Source organism: Heterodontus francisci, chromosome 12 (genome assembly GCF_036365525.1).
Source record: "Heterodontus francisci isolate sHetFra1 chromosome 12, sHetFra1.hap1, whole genome shotgun sequence".
Lineage (NCBI taxonomy): Eukaryota > Metazoa > Chordata > Chondrichthyes > Heterodontiformes > Heterodontidae > Heterodontus > Heterodontus francisci.
In genome coordinates this window covers 59,926,279-59,948,576 of record NC_090382.1, presented here as the reverse complement: position 1 = coordinate 59,948,576, position 22,298 = coordinate 59,926,279, and positions in this window count along the sequence as shown.

Sequence of the window (22,298 nt, the reverse complement as noted above, 5' to 3'; positions counted from 1 at the left end):
TGGGAAGAGAAAAGTGGAACAATTTTACTTGTAAAAGAGTATAGCATTTATAGGAATAGAAAACTCTTGGCATAGCAACTTCACACACAGATATTTCCTTTGGGATACCCATGATTAGGTGCAAAGATTCATGCAGACACCAACTAAATGTATTTTCCCAGTGATGTGAATTCTTGTTATTACAGTGCCCCATATCCCTGACTGTCTGCCAGGTTGTTTTGCGCTTTGATGGCTCATTCTTAATTACATTTCCATTTTTATAAGCAAATAGTATGAAGATGTGTGGTTACCCATATTACAGGGCAATATCATAGAATCATAGAATGTTCACCGCACAGAAGAAGGCTATTTGGCCTGTCATGTCCATGCTGGCTCTCTGCCACAGCAACCCAGCTGGTCCCACTCCCCTGCCTTTTCCCCAAAGCCCTACAAACGTTTTCTCTTCAGATAATTATCCAATTGTCTTTAGAAAGTCACAGCTGAATCTGCTTCCACCACACTCTCAGGCAGTGCATTCAAGATCCTAATCACTTGCTGCGTACAAAAGCTTTTCCTCCTGTTACCTTTGGTTCTATTGCCAATCACCTAAAACGTCTGTGTCCTCTGATTCTCAAGCCTTCTGCCAATGGGAGCAGTTTTTCATCATCTACTGTACCTGGACCCCTCATAATTTTGATCACCTCTATCAAATCACCTCTCAACCTTCTCTTATCCAGGGAGAACAGCCCAGCTTCTCCAATCTATCCTCATAACTGAAGTCCCTCATCCCTGGAAGCATTCTCATGAATCTTTTCTGCATTCTGTCTAATGCCTTCACACCCTTCCTAAAGTGTGGTCCCCAGAAATGAAAACAATACTCCAATCGAGGCTAAATTAGTGTCTTATAAAGGGTCACCACAATTTCCATGCTTTTATATTCTATGCCTCTGTATATAAAGCCCAGGATTCTGTATGCCTTATTAAGCACTTTCTCAATCTGCCCTGCCACTTTCAATGATTTGTGCCCATATACCCCCAGGTCCCTTTACTCCTGCACCCCTTTAGAATTGTATCCTTTATTTTATATTGCCTTTCCTATTTCTTCCTACTAAAGTGTATCACTTCACACTTCTGTGCATTAAATTTCATCTGCCACTTGTCCACTCATTCAACCAGTCTGTCTATGTCCTCTTGAAGTCAATCACTAAACTTCTCAGTTTACAATACATCCACATTTTCTGTTATCCACAAATTTTTAAATTGTGCCTTGCACACCGAAGTCTAAGTAATTAATATAGATTAAGAAAAGCAGTGGTCCTAATAGCGACCCCTGGGGAACCCCACTATAAACCTTCCTCCAGTTCCAAAACAACTAACTATTCACCATTACTCTCTGTTTCCTGTCACTCAGCCAACTTCACATCCATCTGTTACTGTCCCTTTTATTCCATGGGCTTCAACTTTGCTGACTGGCCTGTTATGTGGCAAATTATCAAACGCCTTTTGGAAATCCATGTACACTACATCAACCACATTACCCTCGCCAACTCTCTCTGTTACCTCATCAAAAAACTCAATAAAATTAGTTAAACATGATTTGCCCTTAACAAATCTGTGCTGGCTTTCCTTAATTAATCCACATTTGTCCAAGCGACTGTTAATTTTGTCCTGGATTATCCTTTCTAAAAGCTTTACCACCACTGAGGTTAAACTGACTGGATTGTAGTTGCTGGGCTTATCCTATTTTGAACAAGGGTATAACATTTGCAATTCTTCACTCTGGGACCACCCCTACATCTAAGGAGGATTGAAAGATTGTGGTCAGTGCCTCAGCAATTTTTCCATCCTTACTTCCCTCAGTATCCTCGGATGCATCTGATCCGGTGTTGGTGATTTATCAACTTTAAGGACAACCAGCCTTTCTAATATCTCCTTTTTTATCAATTTTAACCCATTCAGTGTCTCAACTACCTTCTCTTTCACTATGACTTTGACAGTATCTTCTTCCATTGTACAAACAGATGCAAAGTACTCATTTATTACTTCAGCCGTGCCCTTTGCCTCTATGTGTAAATGCCCTTTTAGGTCCCTAATCAGCCTCACTCCTCCTTGTAATACCCTATTACTATTTATATGCCTATAGAAGACATTTGGATTCCCTTTTATATTTCCTGTCAGTATCTTCTCATATACTCTTTTTGCTTCTCTCATTTCTTTTTTTCACTTCCCCTCTGAACTTTCTCTATTCAGCCTGGTTCTCACGTATTATTAACCTGACATTTTTCATACATATCCTTTTTCTGCTTCATCTCACTCCATATCTCTTTCACCATTCAGGAAGCTCTGACTTTGTCCTACCTTGCCCCCTCGTTGTACTCGAACCATCTCCTTTTAAAGGCAGCCCATTCCTCTATTGAAGTTTTCCTTGTCAGTCCTTGCTTCCAATTTACCAGGTCAGATCTGTTCTCATCCCATTGAAATTAGCTCTCTCCCAATTAATTATTTTACTCTAGATTTCTCCTTGTCCTTTTCCATGATACAATGATCATTGTCCCCTAATTGTTCCCCTACTGACACTTGATCTACTTGACCCAGAACCAGATCCAGCAATACCTCCTTCCTCATTGGACTGGAAACATACTGATCTAGAAAATTCTCCCAAACACACTTCAGAGCCGTTTTTCCCTCTCTGCCTTTACACTATTACTGTCTCAATCCATATTATGATAATTAAAGGATATTAAGATAATTAAAGTCCCCCATTATAACTACTACACAAGAACACAAGTAGAAGCAGGCTATTCGGCCCCTCAAGGCTGCTCCACCATTTGATATCATGGCTGATTTGATTGTGGCCTCAACTCCACTTTCCTATCTGCGCCACCACCCCCCCCCCACCACTCCCCCACCGATAACACTTGTTGATCAGAAATCTAACTAACTAGCCTTGAATATATTCAATGGCCCAGCCTCGGCTTCTCTCTGGGAAGAGAATTCCACAGGGTAATGACCCTCTGAGAGAAAAACAATTCTCCTCATCTCAATCTTAAATGGGAGACCCTGAATTTTTAAACTGTGTCCCCTAGACTCCTCCACAAAGGGAAACATCCTCTCAGCAGTCAGCTTGTCAAGTCTCTTCAGGATCTTATATGTTTCAATAAGATCACCTCTTATTCTTCTAAACTCCAATAGGTATCGGCCCAACCTGCTCAACCTTTTCTCATAAGATAACCCCTTCATCACAAGAATCAGTAGAGTGAACTTTCTCTGAACTGCCTCTAATGCAATTATATCTTTTCTTAAGTAAGGAAAGCAAAAGTGTGCACAGTACTCCAGGTGCAGTCTAACTAAGGCCCTGTACAGCTATCACAACACTTCCTTACTTTCATATACTATTCCCTTTGCAATAAATTACAACATTCCATTTGCCTTCCTAATCATTTGCTGTACCTGCATACCAACTTTTTGTGATTCATGTGTCAGGAGACCCAGATTCCTCTTATCCTTAGAGTTCTGCAGTCTCTCTCCATTCAATCATTATACTGCTTTTCTATTCTTCCTGCCAAAGCAGACGAGTTCACATTTTCCCACATTTTACTCTATCTGCCAAATTTTTTCCTACTCATTTAACCTATTGAAATCCCTTTGTGGACTCTTTATGTCCTCTTGGCAGCTTACTTTTCTACCTATCTTTGTGTCATCAGCAAATTTAGCTACCATCTATTCAGTCCCTTCATCCAACTCATTGATATAGATTAAGGCCCCAGCACTGATACATGTGGCACTCCACTAGTCACAGTTGGCTAACCCGGAAATGCCCCAATTATCCCAACTCTCTGCTTCATGTTAGCTAACTAATCCTCTATTCATGTCAATATGTTACTCCCTACATCATAAGCTCTTATTTTGTGTCATAACCTTTGATGTGGCACCTTATCAAATGCCTTTTGGAAATTCAAGTACAACACATCTACATGTTCCCTTTTATCCCCCTTGTTTGTTACTTCCTCAATGAACTCTAATAAATTAATCAAACACGATCCCTTTCACAAAACCATGTTGGCTCTGCCTTATTGTATGATGATTTTCTAAATGTCCAGCTATTACCTCCTTATTAATGGATTCTAGCATTCTATACTCTATAGTTTTTGAACATCTCAGTAATTTCCTGCAAATTTGTTCCTCGATATCTTTCTCTTTATCTTCCTTTACATTTGTTTCTCTATTTCTTTCTCAATATATATATAAAAGTACGTTATGCTAGTTCAGGGATTGCAAAGTAAAGGGAAGCTGCCTCCTCTAGGAAAATTGACGGACAAGAGCTGCAAAATTCCTTGCAGCTGCTCTTGTTCTGGCGGTGCTAGTTTACATGTCTAAACGGGGTTTCCACCACACTTCCAAAGAAGCAACATTAGCAGAGAGCGAGCAGCTCCGAGGAATCACCGGGCCATGTAGCTGCATGAGCAATGAAATATCTTTGTGCTATCAAAAACTCATGAGTTTTACTTTGAGTCAGTTTAAATATTACACGCTATTCTCTCTTACTACAGAAAAATTAAAAGGATCAGAATATATGTAAGAACCCAATGAACAAAATAGAACCTGTGCTGGAGTAGAATCTCTTCTATACACAGTGGGTTCTTCTTCTTTGGCCTCCTTTTCTGGAGAGACAATGGGTAAGTGCCTGGAGGAGGTCAGTGGTTTGTGGAGCAGCGCCTGGAGTGGCTATAAAGGTCAATTCTAGAGTGACAGACTCTTCCACAGGTGCTGCAGATAAAATTGGTTGTCGGGGCTGTTACACAGTTGGTTCTCTCCTTGCACTTCTGTCTTCTTCCCTGCCAACTGCTAAGTCTCTTCGACGTGCCATTCTTTAGCTCTGCCTCTCACAGTAAGTGTTACTAAGGAAAGACAGAAAACCCAGGGAACTTTAATGTCAAAGAAAGTATTGAGCCAATTTTATTCAAAAATTAGAGCAGGACAGAAGAGCTTCTAGGGTATGCAAAAAACATGACAAGATTCCGTCTGATCATTGAGGGTGGAAATGCAGAAGTTATACTCTGCTCATTTAAATAGCGAGCATTGTGGAAAAAAATGTTATTTTGTGATGCACAGAAATATAATTGTCAAGACAGCAAAATTTATTCAAAGAAACCAAGAAATGGAATTTGTAGACAATTTTATCACAGCCTTGCATCACTTCGCAAACCACTGAGAATATGATTACATTGTAGCTGGTCTGCAAAATGAAAGACTGCTGGAAAGGTTTCAGCTTAGCCCTGACCACACACTTGAGAGGGCAAGACAACAGGCAAGACAGATTGAAGCTGTTACACAGCAACAGGGAATATTTAGAAAGCAGCTTGATGGGAAAGCAAATGCAAATTGACATAAGGCACAAGGAAAATCTCAGCAGTCTACAAAGTGTCCTTGCTAAATTATTCTTTGAAGTTAAACTATAACTGGAGAGGGGAACTCACTGAATAAACAAATGCTTGTGAATGGGGATGGAATTCACCACTGCACCCAAAAAAAAGTATCTCATTAGAGACACAATGCCATATGCGTCAACAGAAGAGGTATTTTAAGACAGCATGCTGGAAACTGGAAAGAATAGCCACTTGTGGAGAAACATTCCATGGTGTAATCACTCTCTGGGTGAAAGGATTTCTACCTTCCTCCTTTCTTATTCTTGTGATAATGCAAAATCCATGCCACTTTACCAATTGGTGGAACCAATCTTTCATTATTTATCCCCTAAAAATCCCCCATAAATTTCTCTGTTACAATGACAAAATCCCAAATTTCTCAAGCCTTTAACAACATATAGGACTGAATTTTACCAACCCCCCACCACCAACGTTGGGGATTGTGGCAGGGCGCGGGGGGGGCGGGGAGTGCGGGGGAGGCCAGAAAATACCTCTGGGAGAGGCTCGCCAAGGGCCTCAATGCCGGAAAGGCCTGGCCCCATATTGCCAGCGGTCAGGAGGCCTCATGGCGGCAGCCCCTGCTGCGCCATGACAGGACCACCATTTAAATATGTTATTAAATGTAAATGAACGAATTAATGAATTACCTGGTCCCACCGGTTGTCCTGCTCCGATATGGCGGTCTCTGGCCGCCATCAGATCTCCGACCAGTGATGTAAGGCGGAAAACTGGTGGAGAAGGGGGAGCAGGTAAGTTCCTCAATGTGGCAGGGGGAAGAGTGGGGCCAAACTATTTTAATTGGTCTAGGGGGTGGTGGGAAGGGGTAAAGATTAGAGTTTATGACCTTTTATGGGGTGGGGTGGGGGGAAGGTCCAGTGTGAAAGGGAAGTATTTTGGGGAGGGAGGGGCAAGGAATGAATTGTTTGATCATGCAGAGGTTAGGAGAGGCGCCTAAAACTTTATTAATTTTTTTTCACATAAAGTCTACGCCTCTAATCCTTTAAAAATTCAAATTACATGTAAGGGCTTAAAGTACATTAAAAATGGCGCCTGCAAAATGGCGCTGAACAGCGTTGCTGCTGATGAAGCCCCACCCCTTCCTCGTCATTGGGGGTGTAGGGGGCGGTCCGCCCCAGCCATATAAATGAGACGTTGCATTTAATATCGCGGTGGCTCCGCAAGTAAATCCCGCGCGTGCTCGTCGCCATCTTTGAAGCTTGCCGCTGAGATCGGCAGTGAGCTTGTAAAATGCAGCCCATAATCTTTAACTCCTGGTATAGTTCTTGTGAATCATTCCCCATAACATTTCTGTAGCTTTAATATCCCTTTACTAATTGGTGGTGGGAGAAGTGGGTGTGGAGGTGGTGAGGGAGATTGGGAAGAATTACATACAATGGCTGGAATTTTATGCTAGGGCAAAGACCCTGCCCACAGGCCAAAAAGTCGGTGGTGAGCCTGCCTCTGCTGGGCCGGAAGCCAAGCCGCAATTCCACACAGTCCAGGCCCTTAATTGGCCCCGGGCGGGACTTCAGCCACTTTGAGGCAGAAAGTCCCACCTCCAAGAGCAGCCAGCCAATCAGTGGGCCAGGTGTAGGAATGTTCCTAGGGGTTCCACAAATGTGGGCCACTACCTACCCCTAACCTCCACTGCACCACCACCCACCCCCCCCCCCCACCCCCGACCAACACCCTAAGCTCTCCCATCCATGAATCCTCCTGGGGGGAGAGGGAAAGAAGATCTCCCTCCTGCTGTTCACTATCTGTATCAGGGCCTCCAAGTTAGCATTGCGAATCTAGGTCCCCAGTCAGTGCTTCTTGCAGCCATCTGATTTTTAGTGGTGTTCGTATTTTTCTAATCCAGAGTGCACCTCTCCTTTGAGAGGTACTGGCTACCATTAAGTGTCATCAGTCAAGTCCAGTTTTTGCACCCCCTTCTGCCAATGCATACTGCTGATGAATATTGCGAGTAGTGGTTACACACTTGCCACATTGAGATCCCAGCACCAATTTGATGTGTTGGCTGGAACCAGGCAAACAGAACCATGAATCATAAATCCCAACCCATTTTTGAGTGCGATCAAATTTCGAGGCCTACGTCTCACATTTTACAGAGGAGCACAGCCCATTTGAACCACTACACAAGATATTATGAGACATCGGAAATGGATATTTGCATGTCATGGGAATTTCAGGCAATGGAACACGATTTTCAGTTCTGAACTTTGAAACATTTGTAAAACAAATATGGATTTACTCAGATTACAAGCAAGGTACTCACAATATATATAAAAATTCAGTGCTTATTGTAAAGAATCTTCTATGAAACTGAAAGGTTCATATTTAGATATTCTAAAGTACTCTGTTACTCCACTGGCAAACATACAATTTATTAGAACTGTTAATGGGCAGACAGTAAGACCAACCTTCATATCCAGCTATTTTCTATACGCCTGCTTACAGTTTGCAGCAATTCTCAACTGTAAATGGCTATATCAGCTTTAGAGAAATGGAGGGATGATTGGTCATTGTCTGCCATTTTGGGGCTGCTACTATGCAGGTCGTATCAGACAGGAGGCCTAAGGTTTCACTAGATTTTTAAATCTGATTAAAAGTGCCTATAACCAAAGTAGCAGAGATGTAACCATAGGAGCAGCAGTCACAGTATTTGCAGTAGGAGGGGCAGATAGATTGTTGTTCCAATCATAAAAAAGTAGCAGGGATGACAGAAGTTAAGCTGAAATATTTCATCCACTTTTGAACAGTTGAAATTATGATAAGGATTAAGAGATTTCTACTTCTTATTGAGTTAACCAATACTTAAAAAAAAAAAATACCCGGTTGTTATTATTTATTTATTTTGACATTTAATCTCTCCTGCCTTCCACCCCAACACAGACCATTTTTGTTCTTCTCCCCCACTTTCCCTGACCAATTACCTGCTTAAAACCTGTAACATATTTAACTTTTTCTTGTTCTGATGAGCTCTGTTTCTCTCTCCATAAATACTGCTTGACATACTGAGTATTTCTAACATCTTCCATTTTTATTTCTGTTGTTGTATTGTTGGGGGTTGTTTTTATATCGATGTTGGTGGTGTGCAATGTCATGATTGTATGTGTGGGCTTGACTATTGGAAACTATATGGTACTTGGATGTGAAACTGAAAGTAACTCAGTATTTTGGGGAAAACACCTGACCTGGGATTGTTGTAAGGTTAGGTAAGAATATGCTGCAGTAGTCAACAGAAGTCTTTATTAATGCTTGTTAAATCTTTGTTAAAGTTAAATCTGTGACTTCAAGTGAGATGCTTCAGCCTGAGATGTGCCATGTATATGTTGCCAGAATGGGTGTAAATGTTATGCATAAAAAGAATGCAGATGTCAATGACACTGCTGGCATTGCTAATGTTGGAGAGAGTGTGCTGCTGGTTCATTGCAGAAGTATAGTTCTTTCATGTATAAAAGGTACATGAAGCCATTTTTGTGTATATTACTAACAGTTCCAGTCTCTGAACAGCCTATCCTTTTCTTAGAAAAAGGAAAAAGAAAGGCTTACATTTATATAGGACCTTTCATGACAGTCCAAAGCACTTCATGGTTAATACTTTTGAAGCCTAGGCATTGTTGCTATATAGGAAACATGCCAGCCTAATGCATTCAGCAAGGACCCACAATCAGCAATCTGTTTGAGTGATGTTGGTTGAGGAATAAATATTGGCCAGGACACTGGGGAGGATGCCCCTGCTCTTCTTTGAAATAGTGCCATGTGATTTTTTACATCTACCTTTCAGGGAAGGTGGTTTAATGTCTCACCTGAAAGTTGGCATCTCTGACAAATCAGCACTCCCACAGCACTGCACTGAAGCACCAGCTTTGATTTTGTGCTTCAGTCACTGGAGTGCAGTTTGAGCCCAGATTTACTGACTCAGTGACAAGAGTGCTGCAACTGAGCCAAGGCTGACAGATTATATTGACAAGGTTAACTAATGACCTCCATGAAGAGTTTCTGTATGTGTTTCCTTTGGTACAATCACATGCATATTAATTGAAAAATATTTTGCTTTAATATTAAACAGATGACAGATAAACCTATTTTTTGGAATAAGAACACTTATTTATCATAAAATAGTGTGTTGATGCGAGATCAGTATAGTAAAAGCCTATTAGTCAGGATTTAGTGGCTGCATGCACCATGTTGTGCATTATTTGAATCCATGGGAAGTAAGCTGTTTGGCACAAATCAGTTTCTAATCATGTTTCAGTCACTAGCACTTGTGCTGTCAAATTATAGACGTAGCTTGGCTGGTGGTGAGAAGGGCCCTTCCCGTCAGATCCTTCATGCACACCCGAAGTCTCGCCCCCTCCGCACAGTGCCCCTGCGTTGGCTGTGGTGGGGAAGAGACGGTCGCCCACCTCCTCCTGGAATGTGTCTTTGCAAAGCAGGTGTGGAAAGAGATGCAGTGGTTTTTGTCGAGGTTCATCCCAAGCAGCTCTGTAACACAGGAGTCTGTGCTCTACGGGCTGTTCCCAGGGACGCACACCGAGACAAACCTCAAATGCTGCTGGAGGACTATAAATTCGGTGAAAGACGCCCTTTGGTCTGCCCGAAACTTGCTGGTCTTCCAGCGCAAAGAGTTGTCCACCACCGAATGTTGCAGACTGGCACATTCCAAGGTCCAGGACTACGTGCTGAGGGACGCACTAAAGCTTGGGGCAGCCGCAGCAAAGGCTCAATGGGGAAAGACCACAGTGTAAGGTCCCCCCACCAAGCTGAACTGAGGGGCTGGATCCATGGGAAACCCCTCGAACTGTATTGTTGATATTTTCTTTTGCTGTAAATGTAAAACTGTAATTGGCATGACAATAGTGAAATGGAAGGGTTGTGAAGAAACTCATGATAGTATAGAAGGAAACTGATCTCCCTTGCAATGTTTGTATTTTTTGGTGCTGTTTGAAACTGTTTGGCAATGTAATTTTTGCAGATTTTTATGAATAAAGTATATTTTGGGAAAAAAAAAAGTCAAATTATTGGTTCTGTAAAAGTCATTAAATAACTTCCATATTTATTGTGCTAAATAATCTAACATTTAAGGCCTTCAATCAGAACCTAAGAAGCGCCTTGACTAATACGTGGTGGTGTTAAAAAGATTGAAAGCATTTTAAACATGATACCCACGAGCTAAATGCTAAGATGCTTATTCTGAGCTGACTAATGGTTGTTATTTCTTGCCTGCTTCAGAAGATGCTTGCAGAGTCATAGAGTTCGACAGCACAGAAACAGAACCTTCGGCCCATCGTGTCCGTGCCGGCCATCAAGTACCTATCTATTCTAATTCCATTTTCCAGCACTTGGCCTGTAGCCGTGTGTGCTATGGCATTTCAAGTGCTCATCTAGATACTTCTTAAATGTTGTGAGGATTCCTGCCTATACCACCTCTTCAGGAAGTGTGTTCCAGATTCCAACCACCCTCTGGATGAAAAAATGTTTCCACAAATCCCCTTTAAACCTTCTGCCTCTTACCTTAAATCTATGCCCCCTGGTTATTGACACCTCTGCTAAGGGAAACAGTTTCTTCCTATCTAACCTATCTGTGCCCCTCATAATTTTGTTGAACTCAATCAAGCCTCCCTTCAGCCTTCTCTGCCCTAAGGAAAACAATCCGAGTCTATCCAATCTCTTCACAGCTGAAATGCTCCGGCCCAGGCAACATCCTGGTGAATCTCCTCTGCACCCTCTCCAGTGCAATCACATCCTTCCTATAGTGTGGTGAGCAGAACTGTACACAATACTCCACCTGTGGCCTAACTAGTGTTTTATACAGCTCCATCATAACCTCCCTGCTCTTATATTCTATGCCTCGGCGAATAAAGGCAAGTATCCCATATGCCTTCCTAACCACCTTATCTACCTGTGCTGCTGCCTTCAGTGATCTATGGACAAGTACATCAAGGTCCATCTGACCCTCTGTACTTCCTAGGGTCCTACCACCCATTTTATATTCCCTTGCCTTGTTACTCCTCCCAAAATGCATCACCTCACACTTCTCAGGATTAAATTCCATTTGCCACTGCTCTGCCCATCTTACCATCCGATCTATATCGTCCTGTAATCTAAGGTTTTCCTCCTCACTATTCACGACACCACCAATTTTTGTGTCATCTGCGAACTTACTGATCATACCTCCTACATTCTCTAAATCATTAATGTACACTACAAACAGCAAGGGTCCCAGCATCGATCCTTGTGGTACACCACTGGTCACAGGCTTCCAATCACAAAAACAACCCTCGACCATCACCCTCTACCTCCTGCCACTAAGCTAATTTTGGATCCAATTTGCCAAATTGCTCTGGATCCCATGGGCTCTTACCTTCTTAACCAATCTTCCATGCGGGACCATATCAAAAGCCTTACTGAAGTCCATGTAGACTACATCAACTGCTTTGTCCTTATCGATTTAGTCACCTCCTCAAAAAATTCAATCAAGTTTGTTAGACTTGGCAAAGCCATGCTGACTATCCTTGATTAATCTCTGCTGCTGGTAGTTTCCCTACCACTGATGTTGGACTCACCAATCTGTAATTACTGGTTTATCCCTGCTCCCCTTTTTGAATAATGGCACCACAATCGCTGTCCTCCAGTCCTCTGGCACCGCGCCTGTGGCCAGAGAGGATTTGAAAATTTGTGTCAGAGCCCCTGCTATATCCTCCCTTGACTCACATAACAGCCTGGGATACATCTCATCTGGGCCTGGGGATTTATCCACGTTTAAGCACACCAAAACCGCTAATACCTCCTCCCTTTCAGTGCTAATTTGTTCAAGTACATCACAATCTCCCTTCCTGACTCTACACCTATATCGTCCCTCTCCATAGTGAACACAGAGTACAAAAGAACAAAACATGTCTCAAATTGCTGAACGCCATGTGATGACTAACTGTAGGTAAAACTATTCAGTTAAACAGAGGAGTCTGTTTTTATGCATAGCATTTTAAAAATTAACTAAAACTGGATCCAGTATGAGCATAGGAGCCAGTATAGACCCGTTTTCCCTCACAGCATTACAAGTGCCTGAGCTCTGGTGGTGTTTTAGAGGTTATCTGCATCAAATTCCAGCAGATGTAGAGGTAAATATCTGTATTGAGTATGCAACTATGGGGGAGTTTTATGCTCTCCCCCACAGTGAGTTTGGAGGTGGGGGTTACACCATCACCTTCCCGTCTCCATCGCTATTAAGTCCATGGCGGGAAGGCAAATGGATGACTTTCCAGGTCCACCACTAATTCGGCAATTATTGCCCAATTAAGGGCCTCATCCTGTTGCCACTGTTATTAGCCCAGCGGCAGGCCAGTCTATCACCACATGGGGAGCATGCCAAGCAAACCTGTGTGGTTTGCTTGCCAGCTCCAGGGAGGTGTCCCTCCTTCAAAGGCACAGTGCCTGATCGAGGGACCCGGTATCGGGAAGGGGTGGGGGCAACTGAGAACCACCCCCCTGCCCTTGCTATCAATCCCACTAGAACCCCCCCTGACCCCCACCCCATGAAAGCCCTCCTGCCCTGATTGGGTCCATTACCAGCAGCAGCCACTGACTCCATGGTGGCGCTGCTCAGCAAAATAGCTGCTAGTCTCTGATTGGCTGGCAGCTCTCAGCGGCAAGACTTCCATTGCCAGGGTCCTTAATTCCAGAGAAGGCCTGCCACTGTCCACTTAAGTTTCTAATTAGTACGTAATGCAGGGGACCTTCCCAGAGGAGGCGACACAGAGTTCTCGCTGGCCCATAGTACTGGCCAAGACCCTTATCATTCACATAAAATTCCCCCCATGGGCTGGATTTTGTGCTGGAGGTGGGGCACCCGGCACTAGGCTGAAAAGGCAGGGGGAGCCCCGCCTCTGCATTTTTGTGTCCCTTCCTCCCTGCCCCTCCCCTCGAGCAATCCTCTGGTCTTTTTAGATCAAAGTTTTAGGAGGCGGGTCTGTCCTGCCTCTGGGGTGATCGCTGGGTGATGTGGAGGGGACAGGCCTTCCGTCCCACTGGCCCCCCACCACCCGTCACTATACTCTGTGCACCATCCCCCACCACCTCTGATCCCGCCTGTGTGTGGGAACAAAGAGTTTGAGGAGATCAAGAATACAGAGAATTTAGGTGAATTATATCTTTGAGTCAGCATCATTAATTTGCAAACACTGGACACTTGAAACTAAAATTATAAATAAAACTAGACCTTCACAATGAATGTCTTCATGCTAGCATTCCCTTGCAATATACTTTAGTAACATCAGAATTCTACTTTAATTTTAGAGAACCAGATTACAGCTACAGTATGTTTGAGGACTATTTTGATTTATGAATTTTTTTATTGAATTTTCAATGCAAAATATATATGGAAATGAAGTAACTTTCTTCAAAATTTTGCATATATTAGTCACCTAGTATTTCACATATTCATTATGTTCAAATAAAATTTTTGTAGCTCAAAATAAAGTATGCCTTCCTTTTGTTGATTTTATATGTATTGCTGTCAAATAGAAGGCAGAATCAATTATTAAAATGAAGATCAATGACAACTACAAAGCTAAAGAAGTTAGAACAACAATAATTTACACTTTAGAATATGGCTTCACTACAGCAAACAAAAATAAAGTTCAAAATAAAAACAGAAAATGCTGGAAATACTCAGCAGGTCTGGCGGCATCTGTGGAGAGAGAAACAGAGTTACAAACATATGAATTCTGAGCAAGAATAGACCACTTGGCCCCTCAAGCCTGCTCTGCCATTCAATATGTTAGTGGGAAGGATTTTCCCTGCAGGCTTCAGGACCCCCCATCAGGCGCAAATGGGGGTCAGAAATCTGCACCGTGTGGGGAACACTCAGCTGTAATTTTCCTCAAATTCCTCAATTAATGGCTGGAGATCGGGCTCGCCATCCAATTCAGGATGGTTGCAGGCTCTTGAAACTCAAGGGCCTTTAGGAGGTCCTCCAGCTTGGAACAGCATTAGGATGCCCTTACAGGTAGGTGAAGGAGAGGGCACCTCAAGATGGAGGAGCCCTTTCTTCAACTTATTTAAATCTTAAATAAAAAAGGCCTTAGCATGTGGGCCACCACTTAGCAGCTGAAGCCAGGCAGGCACGGAGGGTCTCCAAGCCTACCTGGAGCAACGGTCTGTCACTGGGAGGCCACTTTCAGGCAGTTTCCCTGTTCCCTGCTGCCTGCGGAGTCCCAGTCGGCCTCTGACAAAGGCCTTAAGTGGCTATTTACTATCTGATTTGGTTACCCACCACTGTGGGCAGGTAGCCCTGCCGCATCCACATTCTGCCTCTGGGAAAATGGCCCAGAGACAGAATGGAGCAGTGGACCAGCTTGCCGGCTGGCAGTGTGAAATTCCGTGCCCACACCCATCAGTGCCTAAAAATTCAGCCCAATGTTTCAGGTTAATTACCTTTTCTCAAGACTACATGAAACTAAAGAAAGGTCATCAACTCAAAACATTTGACTGGATCTTCCGAACGGGCTTCAGGAGCCTGATGTTGGAAGAAAATAAGGGTCCCAAAGCCACACTTAGCAGCAGCGCTCGATCGTGCAATCTTCCTGGAGCTGGCCTCTGAATTGGTCATTGTGCTCGCTGTCCGGGTGGGCTCTCAATGCTGCCAAAATAATCAGAGGGCCAGCAGCTGTGGAACCTCGGCAGTTACACTGGGAAAGGTGGGCGCTGCTGAGGTAGGTTGGGGACTGCGAGTGAACCTCAGCATGGAGGCGCCCTTGGAGGCGTGTATTTAAAAGTTAGAACTATTAGGGGCAGAGCCACTTAGGCCCCTCGAAGTGGAGGGGTTACCCCTCCGAATAGATGTTCAGGCTCACGGGTGTGATCTTTCCTACTGGTAGGCCCCCTCTTTGGGGCATGAAGCTTCTTGCTTTGATGGTCCCCAGCCTGCCACATGGCGGCAGCCTCTATGAAAATGGTGGCATCTACACATGCCTGGGGGCCACTCCCCTGGCAGTCAAATGCTGGTGGGCCTGCAAAATTGGTCCGTAATCAGCTTAATTGGCTGCCTGCTTCCATAGTGAGGGCTTGTGATCTGGGTCCTCAGCCACCATGGGAAACTTCCTCAGTGGCTGGAATGCCCCAGGGAATTGTGGCTACCCACTATTTTCCCAGCACACCACCCCCCACCACCAGCCCCCCACCTCCAAGCCCGCCATCACAGGGTCAGGAAAATTTAGCCCTTTAACTCTGTTTCTCTCTCCAACAGATGTTGCCAGACCTGCTCAATCTCCCCTGCATTTTCTGTTTTTATTTCATATTTCCAGCATCTGCAGTATTTTGATTTTTTTTAAATAAAGTTTACCTATTTGTTGCAGCATTTAAGCACAATCACAATAAGTGTTGAGTAACAAAAGAGAATGGGGAAGATGCTGAAGCAGGTCACTCAGGCTGGCAAAGCAATTGAATGGAAATCAAAAATTGGCAATAGAACTGAGGAATTATATCTTTTGAGAGTGGGTTCTGGTGAAATTTTTCTTTAAATTGACTTATGCCTTGAACCTCCATTGCCAAGACATTTATAGATGCTTCAAAACATATTTGTTATATAATTTCTAATGGATGTTAAAAATAATAGTGTTTACATAAACATACTGTTGTATGACTGTCTTTAAGAGTGATGTCCCTTTAAGATCTTAGTAAGCTAATGAGTCAAGTACTAGGACACAGTCACATGACTCAGAACCAGAGTCACTCTGTAACTGTAACACCCAGAGTAAGGTTCTGGAAATAGTTAGCTCTGTACTGTACTTAAGAAGTTAGCTGCTAATAAACCTGTTCAAGATCTTCAGCATAACTGGACTCCACACATCAGACAACATAAAGAACTCATTACACATACCACCCATTCATAGTTTACCATCGGTGGTGGGGTTGAAGAAAGATCATAGATTACGCTTACTAGTTCTCTGCCCTTAACATACTGCCAAATATGTTCTGACTGGGATGAACCTGCAGGCAGAAGGTCTCACCCAAAACTGGCAAGAGTTTCACTAAAATATTATAACAAAATAGACATTCATGCAAATTATGTACACACAATTTTCCATGAATCAAGGACCCTAGTGCTTGAAGTCCTACCCTTGCAGATCTGCTGGCCAATCAGAGGCCAGCAGCTGCAGCACCACCATGGAGGTGGCGGCTGCTGCTATAAGTGCACCTGCTGGAGGCCAGGAGTGTCGCTGGAACCAGGCCTCAGGTAGGTTAGGGCAAAAGGGATCTCGTGAGATGGTGGTCATGGGGTGGGTGGGTAGGGGGGTCGGCAGCAAGGGCAGGGGCTGTCCCTTAAATGCCTGCTCGGGTCTGCAAAATAAAATCTGACCTGAGCCCGACAGAACCACATCTGACCCAAGCCCGATCCAGCCCGAGTCCTTCTATTTTTTCCCACGCCCGACCATCAGTTAACTTACCTTCTGTTTATCACTTTCTTGCTGATCTGCATAAGCTTAAAATAACAAAACCATCTTTCTAGTCCAAAAATTAAATTAACAGTGGAGCCACTTAACTGTGATAGAACACGTCCGACCTGGCTGGACCCAGAAGTGCAACCCGACCCGACCCGAACCCGACATATGTCGTTGGGTCCCATAAGGTTCGGGTTTGGGTAGCAGGCCTTTAGTGTCCCTCAGCAGGCCCTCCCCCTTTCCGATGCCAGGTCTTTCGTTCAAGCACTGTGCCTTTTAGTGAGGGACGGCAACCACCCCCTCCCCTGCTTCACCCCAGAACCAGGAAGCAGCCCACACGGTTTTCCGTGCCGTGATTCCCAGACGGTGACAGGGCCGCCCGCCACATGGCTAATTGTGACTACGGGGGGATGAGGCCCTTAATTGTGTATTAATTGCTCAGTTAAAGGCCTCAATTGGCGGTGGGGCGGGAAGGCCATTCACAGGCCTTCCCACCCCGGACTAAATTCTTACGGAGGCAGGATGGTGGTGGGAACTCCCCCTGTCACCATCCCACCCGATTTAATGCTCTCCCCACCTCCAAACCCGCCACGGCGGACAGCATAAAATTCCTCCCTCTGCCTTTGATTGCCTAACCAATCTCCCAACCATGTCAATAATTTGCCTTCAATTGCATGAGTTTTAATTTTAGCTAACAGTCTCTATGTGGAAACTTATCGAATGTGAACATTAATGAATTAATGAAGACTCTCTATTTGCATATAGGAATTCATCCCAATTCTGTTTTTGTTTAATTCAATGGGAAATGGCATAAATGTTCACTCTGTTTTGTTTTATGGAATTAAAGTCATCATAATGAAACTTTTAAGTGCATGGGACTAGACTTCTACAAATTGTGATTTGGAAAAACTATATTCCAATTGGTAATGACTCCATATCGAAGCATTTATTCAAGAAAACTGTTTCTATAATTGAATGGAGTTGGAGATTACTTCCTAGTAGGCTGCAATCCATAATACTAAGTTTAATGATATAATATAAAGTCCTCACTTTTCAAACAGTCTTAGTACTGTGACGAACAAGAAAGTATATAAAAATATAATACTACTAGAGCTGTATTTGTTCTTAAGGTTTTACTTTGTTCTCTGCTAAGTAAATTGCAAAATCATTGCCACGAAACAGAACTGAGTTAGCTAACATGACAACAATAACATTAAAGAATTTTAGCTGTCATAATGTTTCATTATAATTTATTTTTTAAAAAGTTAAAATTGTCGCAGAAATTATTTCTTAAAAGGTAATAAAAAAGGTGAGAGGAGGAAACCAGGGAATTATAGACCAGTTAGCCTCATATGTTGTCAGGAAATTACTAGAGTCTGTATTTAAGGATAGGGTGACTGAATATCTTGAAAACTTTTAGCTCATCAGAGACCATGGATTTGTAAAGGGTGGGTTATATCTGATGAACCTGATGGAATTTTTTGAAGAGGTGATTGAAGTAGTTAGTGGACAGAGAATGTCTATGAATGTTATTTATATGGACTTCCTGAAGGCATTTGATGAAGTCCCTCATAAAAGACTGTTAACTAAAGTTGAAGCTCATGGAATTGAGGGGAATATTTTGACCTAGTTAGGAAATTGACTGTGCAGCAGGAGATAGAGAGTAGGGATGATAGACAGGTACTCTAATTGGCGGCATCTGAATAGTGGCACACCCAGGGATTTGTGTTGGGGCCTCAACTATTCAGTGGATTTATTAACAGCTTAGAAGATGGAATGGAAATCCATATATCCAAGTTTGCTAATGACACAATGATAGATAACATTACAAGCAATGTAGATGGAAGCGTAAAATATTAACATCTTTTTGTAATTTTAGGTGAATGGGCAAAACTATGGCAAATTGATTTCAATATAGGCAATTTAGACCTAAAAAAGGATAGATCAGATTACTTTCTAAATGCTGAAAAGCTAGAAGCAATGAAGATCCAAAGAGACTTGGCAGGGGTTTGGGAGGGGGGGGGGGGAGGGAGTTGGTGGGGGATGGTGTCCACATTACACAGATCATTAAAATGTTATGAATAGGTACAAAAAAAATGGAAAAAGTTAATGGAATGCTGAACTTTATATCTAGGGATTTAGAATGCAAGGGGGTAGAAGTCATGCTCCAGCTAAACAAAGCTCTCATTAGACCACACCTGGTGTACTGTGTTCAGTTCTGGGCACTACATGACGACACCCAATTCTACCTCAACACCACCTCTCTTGACTACTCCACTGTTGGTAAATTATCAGACTGCTTATCCAGCATCCAGCACTAGATGATCAGAAATTTTCTCCAATTAAATATTAGGAAGACTGAAGCATTGTCTTCAGTTGCTTCTCCAAACTCTGTTCCCTAGCTACTGACTTTATCCCTCTCCCTGGCAACAGTCTGAGACTAAACCAGGCTGTTTGCAGCCTTGGCGCAATATTTGATCCTGAGATGAGCTTCCAGTCACATATCCACACCATCACTCAGACCTCTCATTTCCACCTCCATAACATTGCCTGACTTAATTCCTGCCTCAGCTCATCTGCTGATGAAACCCTCATTCATGCCTTTGTTACCTCTAGACATGACTCTCCCAATGCACTCCTGGCTGGTCTCTCACATTCTATCATCTGTAAACTTGAGGCCATCCAAAACTCTGCTACCTGTATCCTTACTCACGCCATGTCCTGTTCACCTATCACCCCATGTGCTCGTTATTCTACATCGGCTCCTGGTCAAGCAAACCTCAATTCTGAAAATCTCATTCTGGTTTTCAAAATCCTCCATGGCCTCACCCCTCTTAATTTCTGTAATCTCCTCTAGCCCTATTCCTTTGAGATATCGGCACTCATTTAATTCTGGACACTTGAGCATCCCTGATTTTAACTGCTCCACCATTGGTTGCTATGCTTTCAGCTGCCTAGGCCCTAAACTCTGAAATTCCCTCCCTAATTTTTTTCTGCCTCTTTATCAGTCTTTATTCCTTTAAGATGCCACTTAAAACCTACCTCATTAATCAAACTTTTGGTCATCTGTCCTATGCCTTATGTATTTTGGTATCTAAGTTTGCTTTATAATGCTCTTGTAAAGCGTCACATGATATTTATTATGATAAAGGTGTTATATAGGTTGTTGAATACATTGGCTTTGGAGGGTTGCAGATTTAGTAGAATGATACCTGGACTCCAAGGGTTAAATAATGAGCAGTGATTACACAAACTAGGGTTTTAAACAATGGGATTTAGAAGATTAAGGGACGATTTGATCAAACTTTTCAAGATATTAAGAGGAAATGATAAGGTAGATAGATAGAAACTATTTCTGCTGATTGTGAAATTTAGGACAAGCTACATACCCTGTGCAAATTCATACTGACAAGCTGGCAAATGTTCGGTTGCACTGATGACAGCGGAGATTGCTCTGCAGATGCTCTGCATTGTCAGGAAACACTCTGTAGCCTAAAAGATAGAGCCTGGCTTTCTGGTGTCACGTTAGAAAACACTTCTATACACAAAGGGTGGTAGAAGTTTGGAACTCTCTTCTGCAAACGGCAGTTGATGCTGGATCCATTATTAATTTTACATCTGAAATTGATAGATTTCTGTTAACCAGGGATATTAAGGAATATGGGCAAAGGTGGGTACATAGAGTTATGTGGCAGATCATTCATGATCTCATTGAATGTCGAAACAGACTCAAGGGGGTTAATGGCCTTCTCCTGTTCCTACATTCCTAAATGCTATAACAAGAATGTGTCATTTCCAGACAAGAATTTATTTAAATTCGATGCACGACATTGCTCTTACTTAACTAGTGACTTTGCTGCTTTTGAGGTATTCAGTTCGAGTCCCTTGCAGAATATAAATCATATCCAAATTTCACCGCTGGCCATGATACATTCTTTATCCATGTGCATGTAATCTTTTGCTCCTAGTATATTTGGAAAGCTTGCTACATTGCCAGATTCTTGTTCAATTCAGCTCGCTGTATATCAGCCTATGAGAAGCTGATAAACTGAGATTTTATGCATAAACCTATAATTTTGGTCATAAATGCTTCGTTAATTCTGATTATATCTGTAATCTGTGTTTGAATTATTCCTTCTGTAAAAATAATTAAAGCAGCTAATTCATCCAGAAGTAGTTCAATCGGAAAATGTCAATGATTTTCAAATTCTAAGTAATCTGTCAATAAATCAGCAATTTCTAAAATTAAAAAAAATACTCTGGAAATGGCACTCACAATTTTGAATGTTACCAATGCACAACCAGAATCAATAAACTCAACATAACGCCTAAAATTTGCTGATTTTAAGGTGTTTTTGAAAAGAAACGTTTGTTGATATGTTCGTCAAATAATTATGCTGTCTGCTGTTCACTTCTTAGTACTCATCAACTAGGTGGTCTCTCAACCATTTTATTTATTTCAACAGATACTGCAGGTCTACCACTCTCACCATTATCTTTTCTCCGAGCAATACAGTCAGTGGTTAATAACATATAATTCAACCAGGGTGTACAGGAGAATTTAAGTTGTCAGTTAGGAATGTAATATTTCAAGGAGCATGAATAGTGTCTCACTGTGTAATTCTGTCTGATTTCTATTGACTTCAAACCTTTTCTCACAAATAGAAAAGTTTCAGTTTCAAGTCCTTGCATTAATATAGATTATAGCCCACATTTCTTGTGCAAAGATAGTTATCCCCCTAGACTGTAGATATCCCGGGCAAAGGCCTTTGTTACTATTATCTTTACAAGGCAGAGTAAGCACTCTCAAATAAATATTTCTCTCTTTATTCCATGAATCTTCCTAATGCTTCTTTTACATATCCCCAACGCCATCTCAAGTCTCTCAGGTTTCTCAATGGATTTGAAATGGTAAGTGACAGCCTATGCCTCTGTGATGCATTCAGCATCCTTCAGCCCAGACTGAAGGATCACTAACAACTGCTTATTGTCTCCTCAAATGAGGTCCATGCCAGAATAGATTCATTCCTCTCCAGAGATCCATGGTTGAGTGCAGAATCATCCCACTGCAGTAAGTTAACTTCATTTTCCTCTACACTGTGTTAGTTCCTGTCAAAATAAGATCTTATCCATGCATCCTGGATATACTGGAGAATCATTTTTAACTTTTGTATCCTGTTCTCTATGGCACACAGGGCTGTAACCATAGTAGCAAAAAAAATGGAAAGAAATTCAGTGACATGCTTATAATTATATTTCCAAGATGTTGGTAAGCATCTTTCAAGTCATAAGTTATTTTATTTTTGAGGGTTGCAATTCTATTCTGGTCTGACCAGACTTACACCCCGACACTGGTTTTGAAGATCTTCTAGGAGCTTTTGACTCTGGATCCTGTTTTTGTTTATTTCTATCTGAGATGAAACTTTAGCCACCTTTAGAAAATTGA